Source organism: Carcharodon carcharias, chromosome 20, assembly GCF_017639515.1.
Source record: "Carcharodon carcharias isolate sCarCar2 chromosome 20, sCarCar2.pri, whole genome shotgun sequence".
Lineage (NCBI taxonomy): Eukaryota > Metazoa > Chordata > Chondrichthyes > Lamniformes > Lamnidae > Carcharodon > Carcharodon carcharias.
The window spans coordinates 105,075,262-105,090,040 of NC_054486.1; the positions used below are offsets into that span (position 1 = coordinate 105,075,262).

The following is a 14,779-nucleotide window of genomic DNA, read 5'->3' on the forward strand; positions in this document are numbered from 1 at the left end:
CAACATCGACTCCTGACTGCATGAAATGTCATGGCATCAGGTCAAACATGGGCAAAGAAACCTCCTGCTGGTTACCACGTACTCAGTATTCCTCCATGTTGAACACCAATTGGAAGAAGCACTGAGGGTGGCAGAACGTACTCTGGGTGGGGTCTTCAACTCCCACCACCAAGTGTGGCTCGGTAGCACCATCATTGAAAACACAGCCGTTTCACTGGATTTGCAGCAGGTGGTGAGAGAAAGACATACTTAACCTCAACCTCGCCAATCTGCCTGCTGCAGATGCATCTGTCCATGACAGTATCAGCAGGAGTGATCACCGCACAGCACAGTCCTTGTGGAACCTAAATCCTGTCCTCACATTGAGGATACCGTCCATTGTGTTGTGGCACTATCATCATGCTAAATGGGATAGATTTCAAACAGATCTAGCAAATCAAGATTAGGCATCCATGAGGCACTGTAGGTCATCAGCAACAGGAGAATTGGGCTCAACCACAATCTGTAACCTCATGGCCCAGCATCTTCCCTGACTCTACCATTGGAGGGCATTCCTGGAGCAGCATCAGGCATATTTAAAAGTGAGATGTCAACCTAGTGACGCTATAAAACAGACTACTTGTGTGTCAAACAGCATAAGCAGCAAGCGATAGACAGAGCTAAGCGATTCCATAACCAACAGATCAGATCTAACCTCTGCATTCCTGCCACATCCAGTCGTGAATGGCGGTGAACAATTAAACAGCGTTCTGGAGGCAGCGGCTCCACAAATATCCCCATCCTCAATGTAGGGAGAGCCCAGCACATCAGTACAAAAGACAAGGCTGAAGCATTTGCTACAATCTTCAGCCAGAAGTGCCGAATGGATGATCCATCTCAGCCTCCTCCAGAGGTCCCCAGAATCATTGATGCCAGTTTTCAGCCAATTCGATTCACTCCACGTGATACCAAGAAACAGCTGAGGTTACTGGATAGTGCATAGGCCCTGACAACATTCCAGCAATAGTACTGAAGACTTGTGCTCCAGGACTTGCTGCGCCCCTAGCCAAGCTGTTCCAGTACAGCTACAGCATAGGCATCTGCCTGACAATATGGAAAATTGCCCAGGTACACCCTGTACACAAAAAAACAGGACAAATCCAACCCAGCCAATTACCACCCCATCAGTCTACTCTCAATCATCAACAATGCTATCAAGTGGCAGTTGCTTAACAATAACCCGCTCACTGACGCTCAGTTTGGGTTCCACCACGATCACTCAGCTCCTGACCTCATTGCAGCCTTGGTTCAAACATGGACAAAAGAGCTGAACTCCAGAGGTGAGCTGAGACTGACTGCCCTTCACAGAGCATGGCATCAAGGAGCCCTAACAAAACTGGAGTCAACAGGGATCAGGGGAAAAGTCAGGAGTGTGATGAAATACTCTCCACTTGCCTGGATGAGTGCAGCTCCAAAAACAATCAAGAAGCTCGACAAAAAGCAGCCTGCTTGATCGGCACCCCACCCACAAACATGCACTCCCTCCACCAAGGACAGGCAGTGGCAGCAGTGTGTACCATCTACAAGATGTACTGCATGAACTCCCCAAGGCTCCTTAGGCAGCACGTTCCAAACCCACCGCCACTACCATCTAGCAGCGCAAGGGCAGCAGATACATGGGAACACCACCAGCTGGAAGTTCCCCTCCAAGCCACTCACCATCCTGACTTGGAACTATATTGCCATATCCTCACTGTCACTGGGTCAAAATCCTGGAACTCCTTCCCTAACAGAACTGTGGGTGTACCTACACCGGGTGAACTGCAGCAGATCAAGGCGGTAGCTCACCACCCCCTTCTCATGGGCAATAAGTGCTGGCCTAGCCAGCAGTGCCCACATCCCATGAATAAATAAAAAAAATTTAATTGCTCAAATGTAAAAACATCCTGATTTCATAACTATCTTAACATTTAGTTCTATTAGTCGGAGTAATTTTTCATAGTACAGTTCGTATAACTCAATAAAGATACTGCGATATAATAAAAGCTATATGTACTTTCATAAGTTATGGACTGCCATTTGGGAGAACATAGTGTAAACCATTACATTTAAAAGTTAGTTACAGCACAGGGGATGAGGTGGGACCACCTTTTGGCACTCTTTTTCTAATTTTAGGGTTCCACTTTTAAGCCAGCCTAAATGGGACAAAAACATGCTAAGGTCAGCTCCAAAAATTGTACATCAAAAAACATGAATCCTATTGCAATAATTTGTAGGTTGAGACGCATATTCAGAAAGGGCAAGAAAATAATTTTCCAATTTACTATGCATTCAAAACCCAGTACTTTCAGAATGAACACAAGTATCCAGATGGATTAAGAATCCCACCCATTAAGCACAATGGTTCTGAGAAATCCCAAATCAGTTTCCAATACAAGGCAATACAACCACCGGAGCATTCTCACACTAATTTATATTTAAATTCTTAAGTTGGATGCGCATTCCATTGTAATGTGACATAAAAATTGTTACGTAAAAATTTACTATGGAAATTCCAATGTAGTAATGTCTGGGCTCAACCGTACTTGACAGAATTTGTCAGGGGGTGCTTTAACAGAATTTCCAATACTGATATCAACAAATGCCTGTTACAGCTCCCTATCACGTCACTGCAAAGTGCTACATTATCTTTTCTCACACTAACCTCAATTTTTTTTAAAATTGCCCAGTATTGTTTCTCTTAGCAGGTATTTATTTAAGAACTTAATGAAATTATCCAAATTGCTTTTGGTGTACTTATCATTCAATTTTCACTTGAGCGCCTCAGTCTCTCTCAAAAGCTCAGATTTGGACTTAATATCTTTGCCTGGAAATGTGATTCTGTTAGCGGAATGAAGATTGTGCAGACTGGGCATTTACAGCATAACCAATTTCCCAGGATAAATTAGTGCCATTTAAGCAATCGGTATAACTTTCTTTATCTTCAAGCAGTTTCTGCTCTGTTGTTTTTCAAAATTATTTGGAAGAAAATTAGTGGACAAATTTTAAAATCTTTATTCAGTTAAAGTTTACATTGATTGCTTATTAAAACAGAGAGGCTGTGCAAGTGAAAACGGAAACACACCTGCCCAGGGTGTAGGATTCACTGGTACTTTGACAGACATAGGTTGGTGGAATGGGCAGACATGTGTTAGATGAGAATTACCGCAGAGAAGTATAAAGTGATAGATTTTGGTAAGGAGGAGGAATGATGATATAAAATAAAATAATTTTATAGGGGGTGCAGGAGCAGAGGCACCTGGGGCATTTGTGCATAATATGAACATACAAGTTAAGAGAAGTAGACCATTTGGCCCCTTGAGCCTGCTCCGCCATTCATTAAGATCATGGCTGATCTGATTGTGGTCTCAACTCCACATTCTGCCTACCCCAATAAACTTTGACTCCCTTGTTAGGCAAGAATCTATCTACCTCTACCTTAAAAAAATTCATTGACCCTGCCTCCACCTGTGGAAGAGTTTCAAAGATTCACAATCCTCAGAAATAATTCCTTCTCACCTCCGTCTTAAATGGAAGACCTCACTCATTTTTAAACTGTATCCTCTAGTTATAATCCCTCCAACAAGGGGAAACATCCTATCAGTCTTTACCCTGTTAAGTCCCCTCAGGATCTCATGTTTCAATAAGATCACCTCTCAATCATCTAAACTCCACTTTTCTTCATAAGATAATCCCCCCCAACCCAGGTATCAGCCAAGTGTACCTTCTCTGAACTGCTTCTAACACATTTTTTTCCTTTCTTAAATAAGCAGACCAAAACTGTACACAGTATTCAAGATGTGGTCTCACTAATGCCCTGTCACAACCGTAGCAAAGCTTCCCTAATTTTATATTCCATTCCCCTTGCAATAAATATTCCATTTGCCTTCCTAACCACTTCTGTACTGCATACTAACTTTCCCTGATTAATGTCAGGACACCCAGATCCCTCCTTATGTCCTCTTCACAACTTACTTTCCTACCTATCTGTGTCATCAGCAAATTTAGCAACCATACATTCAGTCCCTTCATCCAAGTCACTGATATAAATTGTAAATAGTTGAGGCCCCAGCATTGACCCCTGTGGCATTCCAGTCATCACAAATGGCCAATCCATTTATGCCTGCTCTCCATTTCCTGTTAGCTAACCAATGCCCACTGTCAGGGGGAGGTGATGACATAGTGGTATGGTCACTGGACTAGTAATCCAGAAACCTAGAATAATACTCAGGGGACCCAGGTTCAAATACCACCATGGCAGATGGTGGAAATTAAAACCATTGTTGATTGTTGTGAAAACCCATCTAGTTCACTAATGCCCCTTTAGGGAAGGAAATCTGTCATCCTTACCTGGTGATGTGACTCCAGCAATGTGGTTAACTCTTAACTACCCCCTGAAATTGCCAAGCAAGCCACTCAGTCAGATCAAACCACTACAAAGCCTCAAAAAAAAAGAAAAAATGAAACCAGGCAGACTACCCAGCATCAACCATAAGACGTAGGACATAAGTAGGCCAATCGGCCCATCGAGTCTGCTCGACCAATGAGATCATGGCTGATCTGACAATCCTCAACTCCACTTTCCTGCCTTTCCCCCATAACCCTCGATTTCCTTACGGATTAAAAATCTGTCTATCTCAGCCTTGAATATACTGAATGACTCAGCCTCCACAGCCCTCTGTGGTAAAGAATTCCACAGGTTCACTATCCTCAGAAGAAATTCTTCCTTGTCTCTGTTTTAAATGGGCAACCCCTTACTCTGAGATTATGCCCTCTGGCCCTAGGGTCTCCCACAAGGGGACCCACCTCTCAGCATCTACCCTGTCAAGCCTCCTAAGAATCTTTTATGTTTCAATAAGGTAACTTCATTCTTCTCAACGCCAATGAGTACAAGCTTAAGCTCTCTTCAGAAAATCCCTTCATACCTGGAATCAACCTAGTTAACCTTCTCTGGACTGCCTCCAATGCCAAAACTGTTCACAGTTTTCCAGTGCCTTGTATAGTTTTAGTAAGACTTCCCTATTTTTATATTCCATTTCCTTTGAAATAAAGGCCAACATTCCATTTCCCTAGGCACTGGAAACGACAATGACAAACTCAGCCCTGTCAATCCTGCAAAGTCCTCCTTACTAACATCTGGGGGCTCGTACCAAAATTGGGAGAGTTGTCTCACAGACTAGTTAAACAACAGCCTGACAGTCATCCTTATGGAATCGTACCTTACAGATAATGTCCCAGACACCATCTTCCCGATCTGTCCTGTCAGTAGGACAGCAGAGGTGGCGGTACAGTGGTATACAGTCGGGAAGGAGTTGCCCTGGGAGTCCTCAAAATCAACTCCGGACCTCACTAAGTCTCATGGCATCAGGTCAAACATGGGCAAGGAAACCTCCTGCTGATTACCATGCACCATCCTCCCTCAGCTGATGAATCAATGCTCCATGTTGAACATCACTTGGAGGTGGTGACAAGGGGACAGAACATGCTCTGGGTGGGGGACTACAATGTCTATCACCAAGAGTGGCTCGGTAGCACCACTACTGACCGAGCTGGCCTAGACCTATAGAACATAGCTGCCAGCTTGGGTCCGCAGCAGGTGGTGAGGGAACCAACAAGGGGGAAAGACAAACTTGACTTCATCCTCATCAACCTGCCTACTGCAGACGCATCTGTCCATGACAGCATCGGGAGGAGAGACCGCTGCTAAGTCCATCATCGTGATGTGTGGCACTACCACTGTGCTAAAATGGTTAGATATCAAACAGATCTAGCAACTCAAGACAGGGCATCCACGAGGTGCTGTGGGCCATCAGCAGCAGCAGAATTGTACTTGAACACAATCTGTAACCTCATAGCCCAGTATATCTCCCATTCTACCATTACCATCAAGCCAGGGGATCGACCCTGGTTCAAAGAATGCAGGAGGGCATAGCAGGAACAGCACCAGGCATACCTAAAAATGAGGTGTCAACCTGATGACACTATAAAACAGGGCAACTTGCATGCCAAACAGTATAAACAGCAGTGATAGACAGAGCTAAGTGATCCCACAGCCAATGGATCAGATCTAAACTCTACAGTCCTGCCACATCCAGTCAGGAATGGTGGCGCACAATTAAACAACTCACTGGAGGAGAGGATCCACAAATATCCCCTCTTCAAATGATGGGGGAGCCCAGGTAAGGCTGAAAAATTTGCAACAATCTTCAGCCACAAGTGCCAAGTGGACGACCCATCTCGGCATCCTCCCCCAGCATCACAGGTGCTAGTCTTCAGGCAATTCAATTCACTCCACGTGATATCAAGAAATGGCTGAAGACATTAATAATACAAAGGCTACAGGTCCTGAAAATAATCCGGCAATAGTACTGAAGACTTGTGCTCCAGAACTTTCTTGGCCACTTGCCACTGTTCCAGTACAGCTACAACAATGACATCTATTTGTGGATAATTGCCCAAATACGTCCTGTACACAAAAAGCGGGACAAATCCAACCCAGCCAATTACCACCCCATCAGTCTACTCTCCATCATCAGTAAAGTAATGGAAGGGGTCATCAACAGTGTTATCAAGTGGCACTTGCTTAGCAATAACCTGCTCACTGACACCCAGTTTGGGTTCCGCCAGGGCCACTCAGCTCCTGACCTCATTACAGCCTTGGTTCAAACATGGGCTAAAGATCTGAACTCTCAAGGTGAGGTGAGAGTGGCTGCCCTTGACCAAGTGTGGCATCAAGGAGCCCTAGCAAATCCAGAGTCAACTGGAATCAGAGGGAAAACTCTCCACTGGTTGGGGTCATACCGAGCACTAAGGAAGATCATTGTGGATGTTGGAGGTCAGTCACCTCAGCTCCAGGACATCACTGCTGGAGTTCCTCAGCCCAACCACCTTCAGCTGCTTCATCAATGACCTTCCTTCTATCATGAGTTTAGAAGTGGGGATGTTTGCTGTGCAATCATCAATGCTCAGCACCTTTCATGACTCCTCAGATACTCAAGGAGTCCATGTCCAAATGCAGCAGGACCTGGATAATATCCAGGCTTGGGCTGACAAGTGGCAAGTAACAAATAACATTCGTGCCACACAAGTGTCAGGCAATCATCATCGCCAACAAGACAGAATCTATCCATCGCCCCTTGATGTTCAATGGCATTACCATAATTGAATCCCCTGCTATCAACATCCTGGAGGTTACCATTGACCAGAAACTGAACTTGACTAGCCATATAAATACTCTGGCTACAAGAACAGGTCAGAGATTAGGAATCCTGCGATGAGTAACTCACCTCCTGACTCCCCATCTTCAAGACACGAGTCAAGAGTGGGATGGAATTCTCCCCATTTGCCTGGAAGAGTGCAGCTCCCACAACACTCAAGAAGCTTGACACCATCCAGGACAAAGCAGTCCGCTTGATTGGCACATCTACAAACATTCAATCCCTCCACCACCGATGCACAGGAGCAGCAGTGTGTACCATCTACAAGCTGCATGACAGTAATTCACCAAGGCTCCTTTGACAGCACCTTCCGAATCCACATCCACTACCATCTAGGACAGGGGCAGCCAGATAGATGGGAACACCACCACCTGGAAGTTCCCCTCCAAGTCACTCACCATCCTGACTTGGAAACATATTGCCGTTCCTTCACTGTCACTGGGTCAACTTCCGAACTCAACTTCCGAACAGCACTGTGGGTGTACCTACACCACATGGACTGTGGCAGTTCAAAGCGGCAGCTCACCACCACCTTCTCAAGGGCAACTAGGGATGGGCAATAAATGCTGGCCCAGCCTACAAAGCCCACATCCCATGGATGAATAAAAAAAAATCCTCTATCCGTGCTAATATGCTACCCCCTCCACCATGAGCCCTTATTTTGCGTAGCAACCTTTGAAGTGATACCTTGTCAAATGCCTTCTGGAAATCTAAGAACAGCACATCCACAGGTTCCGCTTTATCCTTGTTGCTTGTTACTCCCTCAGAGAACTCCAACAAATTAGTCAGACATGATTTTCCTTCACAAAACCATGCTGACTCTGTCCAATTGATTTGAAATTTTCTAGGTGCCCCGCTAAAACCTCCTTAATAATAGATTCCAATAATTTCTCTATGACAGATGTGAAGCTAACTGGCCTGTAGTTTCGTGTTTTCTGTCTCCCTCCTTTCTTGAATAGAGTCATATTCGTATTTTCCATTTTGACCCTCCAGAATCAAGAGAACTTTGAAAAATTAAAAACCAATGCATCTATCTCAACAGCCACTTCTTTTAAGACCCTAGGATGAAGTCCATCAGAACAAGGGGACTTGTCAGCTTTTAGTCTAATAATTTTCTTGGTGCCCTTTCCCTGGTAATTGTAATTGTTTTAAATTCCTCCTTCCCTTTCACCTGCTGATTCACAATTATTTCTTGGATGTTACTCGTATCCTCTACAGTAAAGACTGAATATTTTGCCTCTCTTATCCACCCTTTCCTTATTTTCTATTACTAATTTCCCATTCTCTCTCTCTTGAGAGAGAGAGAGAGAGAGGACCAAAGCTCAGTTTACTCTTTTCCTTTAACTGTTTTTATATTTCTAGCTAGTTTTCTCTCATATTCTAATTTCTCCCTTATTAATCTTTTAGCTATCCTTTGCTGTTCTTTATATTCTGTCCAAACTTCTGACCATCTTTGTGGAATTATACACTTTTTCTTTCAATTTTCTTTAACTTATTTAGTCAGCCACAGAAGGTGCGTCCTTCCCTTCGACCCTTTCTTTCTCACTGGAATGTATCTTTGAGTATCCTGAAATATCTAATTGTCTGCCGCTGCACCGCTACTGACTTATACCTTAACCTAATTTGCCAGTTCACTTTAGGCAGCTCTGTCTTCATGTCCTCATAATCACTGAAGATGGCAGGGCAAGTTGAGAACATGGTTAATAAAGCATCCAGGATCCTATGCTTTATGTGGAAGGGAGCACAGTTAACGTTTCGAGTCCGCATGACCCTTCAACAGAAGAGTCCTGGGTTCTGTTGAAGAGTCATGCGGACTCGAAACGTTAACTGTGCTCCCTTCCACAGATGCTGCCAGACCTGCTGAGTTTTTCCAGGTATTTTTGTTTTTGATTTCCAGCATTGGCAGTTTTTTGCTTTTATCCTATGCTTTATAAACAGAGGCATAGAGTATCAAAGTAAGGAAATTTTAATGAACCTTTATAAAACCCTGGTTCAACCTCGACTGAAAATTGTGCCCAATTCTGAACACCACTTATGGAAGGATGTGAAGGTGTTATTGAGGGAGCAGGAAAGATTTACCAGAACAGTTCTAAGGATCAGGGACTTCAGTTATGAAGATAGATTGGAGAAGCTGGTGATGTTCTCCTTGGAGGTGATCAAGCGGAGATTTGATAGAAATGTTCAAAATCATAAGGGTTCTGTACAGAGTAGATAGGGAGAAACTGCTCCCATTGGAGAAAGGCTTGAGAACCAGAGGACAGCAATTTAAAATGTGACTGGCAAAAGAACCAGATGGGACAGGAGGAAAATATCTTCTTACAGAGCAAGTGGTTAAGATCTAGAATGCATTGCCGGAGTGTGATAGAGACAGATTCAATCATTTTCAAAAGAATTGGATAATATGCTGCAAAGATTTGCAATGCTAATGGGAAAAGGCAGGGGTGTGGCAGTAGTTAACTTCCTATCGCAGATAGCTGGCTCAGACCTGATGGGCTGAATGCTCTTTTGTAGTAACCATTCTATAATGCTATTTAGGTTGACATTCAAAGGCTTCTGCAGGTGACAGTAAATAGATATGCTGCTTTCTATCGTTTTGAGCAATACAGACTAAGATTATTCCACTGATGCTGCTAGGCCAGCTGAACATTGAGCATTTTCTGTTTTTATTTCAGTTTTCCAGGATCTGCAGTATTTGTGCTTGTAAGGTTATTCCACATCTGATCACTGAGTTAGATGATATCAGTTGCTCCACAAGAACCTCAGTCGGGAAAGGAATGGCCAGGGAAGAGGAGAAAAATACTAATCAAACAGGATTCCCACTCCTATTCCATATCCAGTGATTCACAATAGAAAAATATATAAAAATGAAAATTCAGTAAGGAACCAATGAGACTCAGCTACAATCATCCACATGACGACAGCTTGTCAGAGTGTCTAAGCTTGAAAGCAATGCAATAAATAGAGTACAAGCTAATGCAGAGATACTAGGGAATTGGCCAGTGTGTGGCAAACATCCTTCAGTGTGGATAAGTGAAGAGGAATGTATTTGAATCTGGGTAGTTTACATGACACATGTACATCATATAAGAATACCTGCGTACAGCTGTGGAGTGAGCAAGGACCTGAGGGGGGTCACAGATGTCAAATTCTAAAGGTCCTAAACCAGTGTTGCAAGCACATAGAAAAAGCAAGGAAGTATCTAAGAGTGTACAGCTAAAAGAATTCAATACTTATAATTGCACTGAAAGTAGTGTCCAGTTTTGGTCCCTTAACAGAGAAGATCCAGAGGAGGGCAACCAGAATGAAGCCCAAAGTCTGGACTCTTAAGCCACAGGGTCAAGAAGTGGAGCTCACTTCACTGGAGAAATTTTAACTTATGATATTTGATGTTTTTAAAAGGATTAGAAGGAACCGATTCTGTTATAGTCTTGGGCTAGATACACTAAAAACTTGCTCATGTGCAGGGAGGCTTCTCAAAGCACTAATTATGGCAATCTGAAAGTATTTTTTTTTTACAAAATCTAGCAGTGATTAATTTCCTTTTGCCAAAATAGAGTGCAACCACTCCTGACTGAGTGTACACCTTCCTACTCATTGTCCAATTACTGTATCACTTCATGTAACTAATACAGAGATCACTGCTCTTTTATTCTCTCTTTTCATTACAATTTGTATGCAAACAGTTTGAAATTCAAGAGGTCGGATTATGTCAAACGGAGCAAGTTACATTAAGGATAAGTAGGTGGAAATAACTAATCCCTCCATGTGAAGTAGTCATTCAGTCCTTTGGAGCTTAATAGTACTTAGTGCACTTTTATTAGATCAATTTAAAAACACTTAACGAGAGTAAAATGCCATTATTTTACATTCAATACCTAAATTTAAGGAGCAAATTGTCTTTAACATAATCAGGATTTATGCAATTTTGTTGAAAAACTTACAAAAAGCATTTCCTCAATTCCTCACCCCAATCTGTACCATTACTAATGCAATCCCAATACAATATATAATTTTATTGTAACATATCCTACGAAACCCCAAACCCACACATTTAATTATAATATTTAAATGTTTTTTAAATGGCAAAATGTTTTATTGGCAAAATGTAATGTGTAATTCGAGACCATGTTCTTATTAAGTTACGTTAAAATATAAAAAGAAAAACACTTCAAAAAGTTGTGTAGTGGGCAATTACTTCAATGAGATCAAATTTATTTTCAAATATTACAGCGGCCCGGTAGTTGAATGCCTCAACTGTAGTCCCGGTACATAAAGGGTAGGTTGATTCGGAATTCCTTATATGCAATTAACCTGAAGTACACATGACTGTCATTTGTAAACAACAGATATTGCTGATCTGGGGAAGTTTGAGACTACGTTGAAAAACATTGGAATGGGCTTTTGTATACATTAAACAGTGTAACAAAAACATACTTGGCTTATCGTCCAGTTATTTGGAGGAACACGCCTTAGAATTCACTGCGAAAGCATACACCCGACTGACTTGTTTCCAAATATACCCGTTTTATAAACGTATTTAGCATGCCATGACAAAAAATGCTGAATCTGTCTTTGTTGTGCCGTCCGATTTAACGTTCGTACAACCCAGCCATCAAAATCTGTTCCCTCGGCTCGTTTCAAAACAAGCATCCAATTTAAGGTCGACAGTCAGTAATCAGATCCCGTGCCTACGAAGTGGGCGCAAGTGATTTCATTGTACACGGTTTGGACTGCGTGGCAATTCCTCCACACATAGCATCTGGTTTACATTATACTGCAAGAAATCACAAGACTCCTGCCCACAATCCCTTGCCTTCTATTTTTGGAAGAGTGCGAAACTGTTAAAGCATCGGTAGTCTTTAGATAGGATAAGCGACATTTTCAACAGACGACAGTAAACGCATCGACGTTGTTCATCCAGTTTTGCAGTCTTGTATACAGACAACATCTGCAGCGCTGCGAGACTGAAAGGCGCCGCTATGCATTGGTTCAAACGGATTGTGTAAATCATGGAGCTGTTTGTGAACTTTATAATCTGGGTTAATTGCTGGTACATCTTTTCATTCGACCACCTAAGTGTCAAAAGGTCAAGTGGCAGATCCATGGCTTTGGCATTCTCTGGAGTTGTCTCCACTCGGAAACAGTTGCCTTGTCACCTTGGATTAAGTAGTATCTGCTGAAGCTACGAGTTAAGGTACGGAAAACAACCCCAGTGTGACCAAAAACAGGCTTCCGTGGGGAGAGGCCGTGACATTTGCACATCTCCATGCGAAATAAAAAAAAAATACACGAAGCAGTTATTTTCCCCCTTTCTACAAGTTGCATTTTCTCTTTAGATCAGTCACGACAAAAAAAAAGATCCGGGAGACAAAATAAATGCGGAGTTAACAAAAGGATTTACAATGAATATCAAACTGAGTTTGCACTATAACACACACTGCCCTTTGGTATGACAACCAATGGATTGGGGATTTGCTCCCACTATCACAGGGGTAAAACCATCATCGTACCATGAAGGACAGAGGTTGAGGACACTGCGGTGTTGACTAGTGTACTGTATTCAGCAAAACACTGTTCCCTGTAGAATAGGAGATTGAAAGGAATACAATTACATTATACTACAGTAACACCTCAAAATGAGAGGAAGGACGAATGTTCCAAAAGACCGGCCCAAAGAATGTTGAAAGACGAGAAAGGACAAAAAAAAGCCTTTAAAAGAATGAATATGCGCAGCAGGGAGAGCGGAAAATGTGGACGGTCACAATTACCCACTATAGAAAAACAAACATTGAACAGCATGCTGCTCAGAAAGAGTAAAAGCAGTGCTCCTTCCCTTTAAAAAAATATTTATTTAACAGTCTTAATAGAATTTAAAGCTTGGATAGTACAAGAGGGGAAGGCTTGTACTTAAATACGATGCGCTGGCTGTGCAAATGTTTAAAGCTGCTTCCAACCAGAGCAATGATAATCCCAACTCTGGCAAACGCTCTTCTAAAGATTCAGAAATGTCCCACCACCCACCCACCCCCCCACCTTCTCTCTCCCCCTCCCCCTCCCCCTCCCAACGAGACTTGGTGCATTCAAACCTAACTTAGGCTGCAATGTCAAGAGTGCAAGTTTCAATAAAATACCAAGGTATATCAACATATAAAAGCGGTAGGGAGAGAGCGAGAGGGAGAAACTGGATTGTGTTCCAAGGACAAAACCACGTTAAGTAGACGATATATAAACAAGAGTCGGGAGGGAGGGTGTGGGGTGGACTTTTTTTTTAAAAAAGAAAAAGGGCCAAAAAAAATGCAAATTAAACAAGAGTGAAACTGTTCAAATCCTCCTCAATCCTTCCTGGGTTTGCAAATTGACTTAGTTAGGGAAGAGAGGAAAGGTGGAGGAGAGATAAATTCTAATTTATAAGGAAACAATGTTTTACAGTGCAGCAATGTAATATATAAACACACAGCTGTTTTTTTTGTCTACTTACACTTCATGTCATGGGAAGATGGCTGTTGACGAACACACAAGGGTTTTTTTTCCCCCCAGCACTCGAGGTTTTTTTTTCCCCACCCCCTGGAAAAAAAAGTGCTTATATTAAAAGAAAGTGAGGAGAGAGAGGGAGGGAGGAGAGAGGAGGAGGAGGAGGGGAAATCGCTCAATAACGCCACGAACTCCCCGGCCGTCGCCAAGGAGACAATCCGGCCGAGGTTTCCCTCCCTCCGCCTCAGGCCGCACTGGGACCCCCCCGGACGAGACAGGAGAGGCCGCGGAAAAGCCTCCCCCGCCGGCCGGCCAACTGGCCGGACGGCCCCCCTCTCAGCTCGAAGCGGCCGACAATTCCCTGAGGTAAACTCCACCCTTCCCCGCCCGCCCGGGCCCCCAGTGCGGCCTCCGTACCGCTCGGCCCGGCGGGAGGGGACAGGCCGAAGGGAATGGCGCCCGATAGCGTAGCAGCAACCAATGGAGAAGCGGCCCGGGGACCCGCCGCCATCTTAGCGACGCGCTTTTGGCGGCAGCGTACGTGCCGTGCGTCATGACGCGGGGGGTCCTACACGAGGAGCGACACAGCGCCGCGTGCAGGTCCAGGGTCCAGACTGCATGGAGCACACACTGTCAGTGCAGACAGGGTGCAGACTGCATGGAGCACACACTGTCAGTGCAGACAGGGTGCAGACTGCATGGAGCACACACTGTCAGTGCAGACAGGGTGCAGACTGCATGGAGCACACACTGTCAGTGCAGACAGGGTGCAGACTGCATGGAGCCCACACAGTCAGTGCAGACAGAATTCAGACTGCAAAGTGCACACAAAGTCAGTGTAGACAGTTATCAAACCTGCTGACAAGGGTGGTGCTGTTGTTGTCTGGGGTACTGACCTCTACCTCACAGAGGCTGAGCGCCAACTCTTCGACATGTCCTCCTATCTCCCTCTGGATCATGACCCCACCACCAAACATCAAGCCATTGTTTCCAGGACTGTCACTGATCTTATCTCCTCTGGAGATTTTGCCTCCACAGATTGCAACCTCATAGTCACGCAACCCCAGACAGCC

General features: G+C 43.9%; 1 protein-coding gene across 1 annotated transcript in view; it reads right to left on the reverse strand.

Annotated features, from left to right (window-relative positions):
- Positions 1-14,078, reverse strand: part of foxn3 (forkhead box N3) — a 343,712-nt gene extending 329,634 nt beyond the window's left edge. Inside the window, exon 1 of the mRNA XM_041214481.1 lies at positions 13,714-14,078. The gene's annotated coding sequence lies outside the window, so the exon portion shown is untranslated. The remainder of the gene's footprint in view (positions 1-13,713) is intronic.
- Between the last annotated feature and the right edge of the window lie 701 nt (positions 14,079-14,779).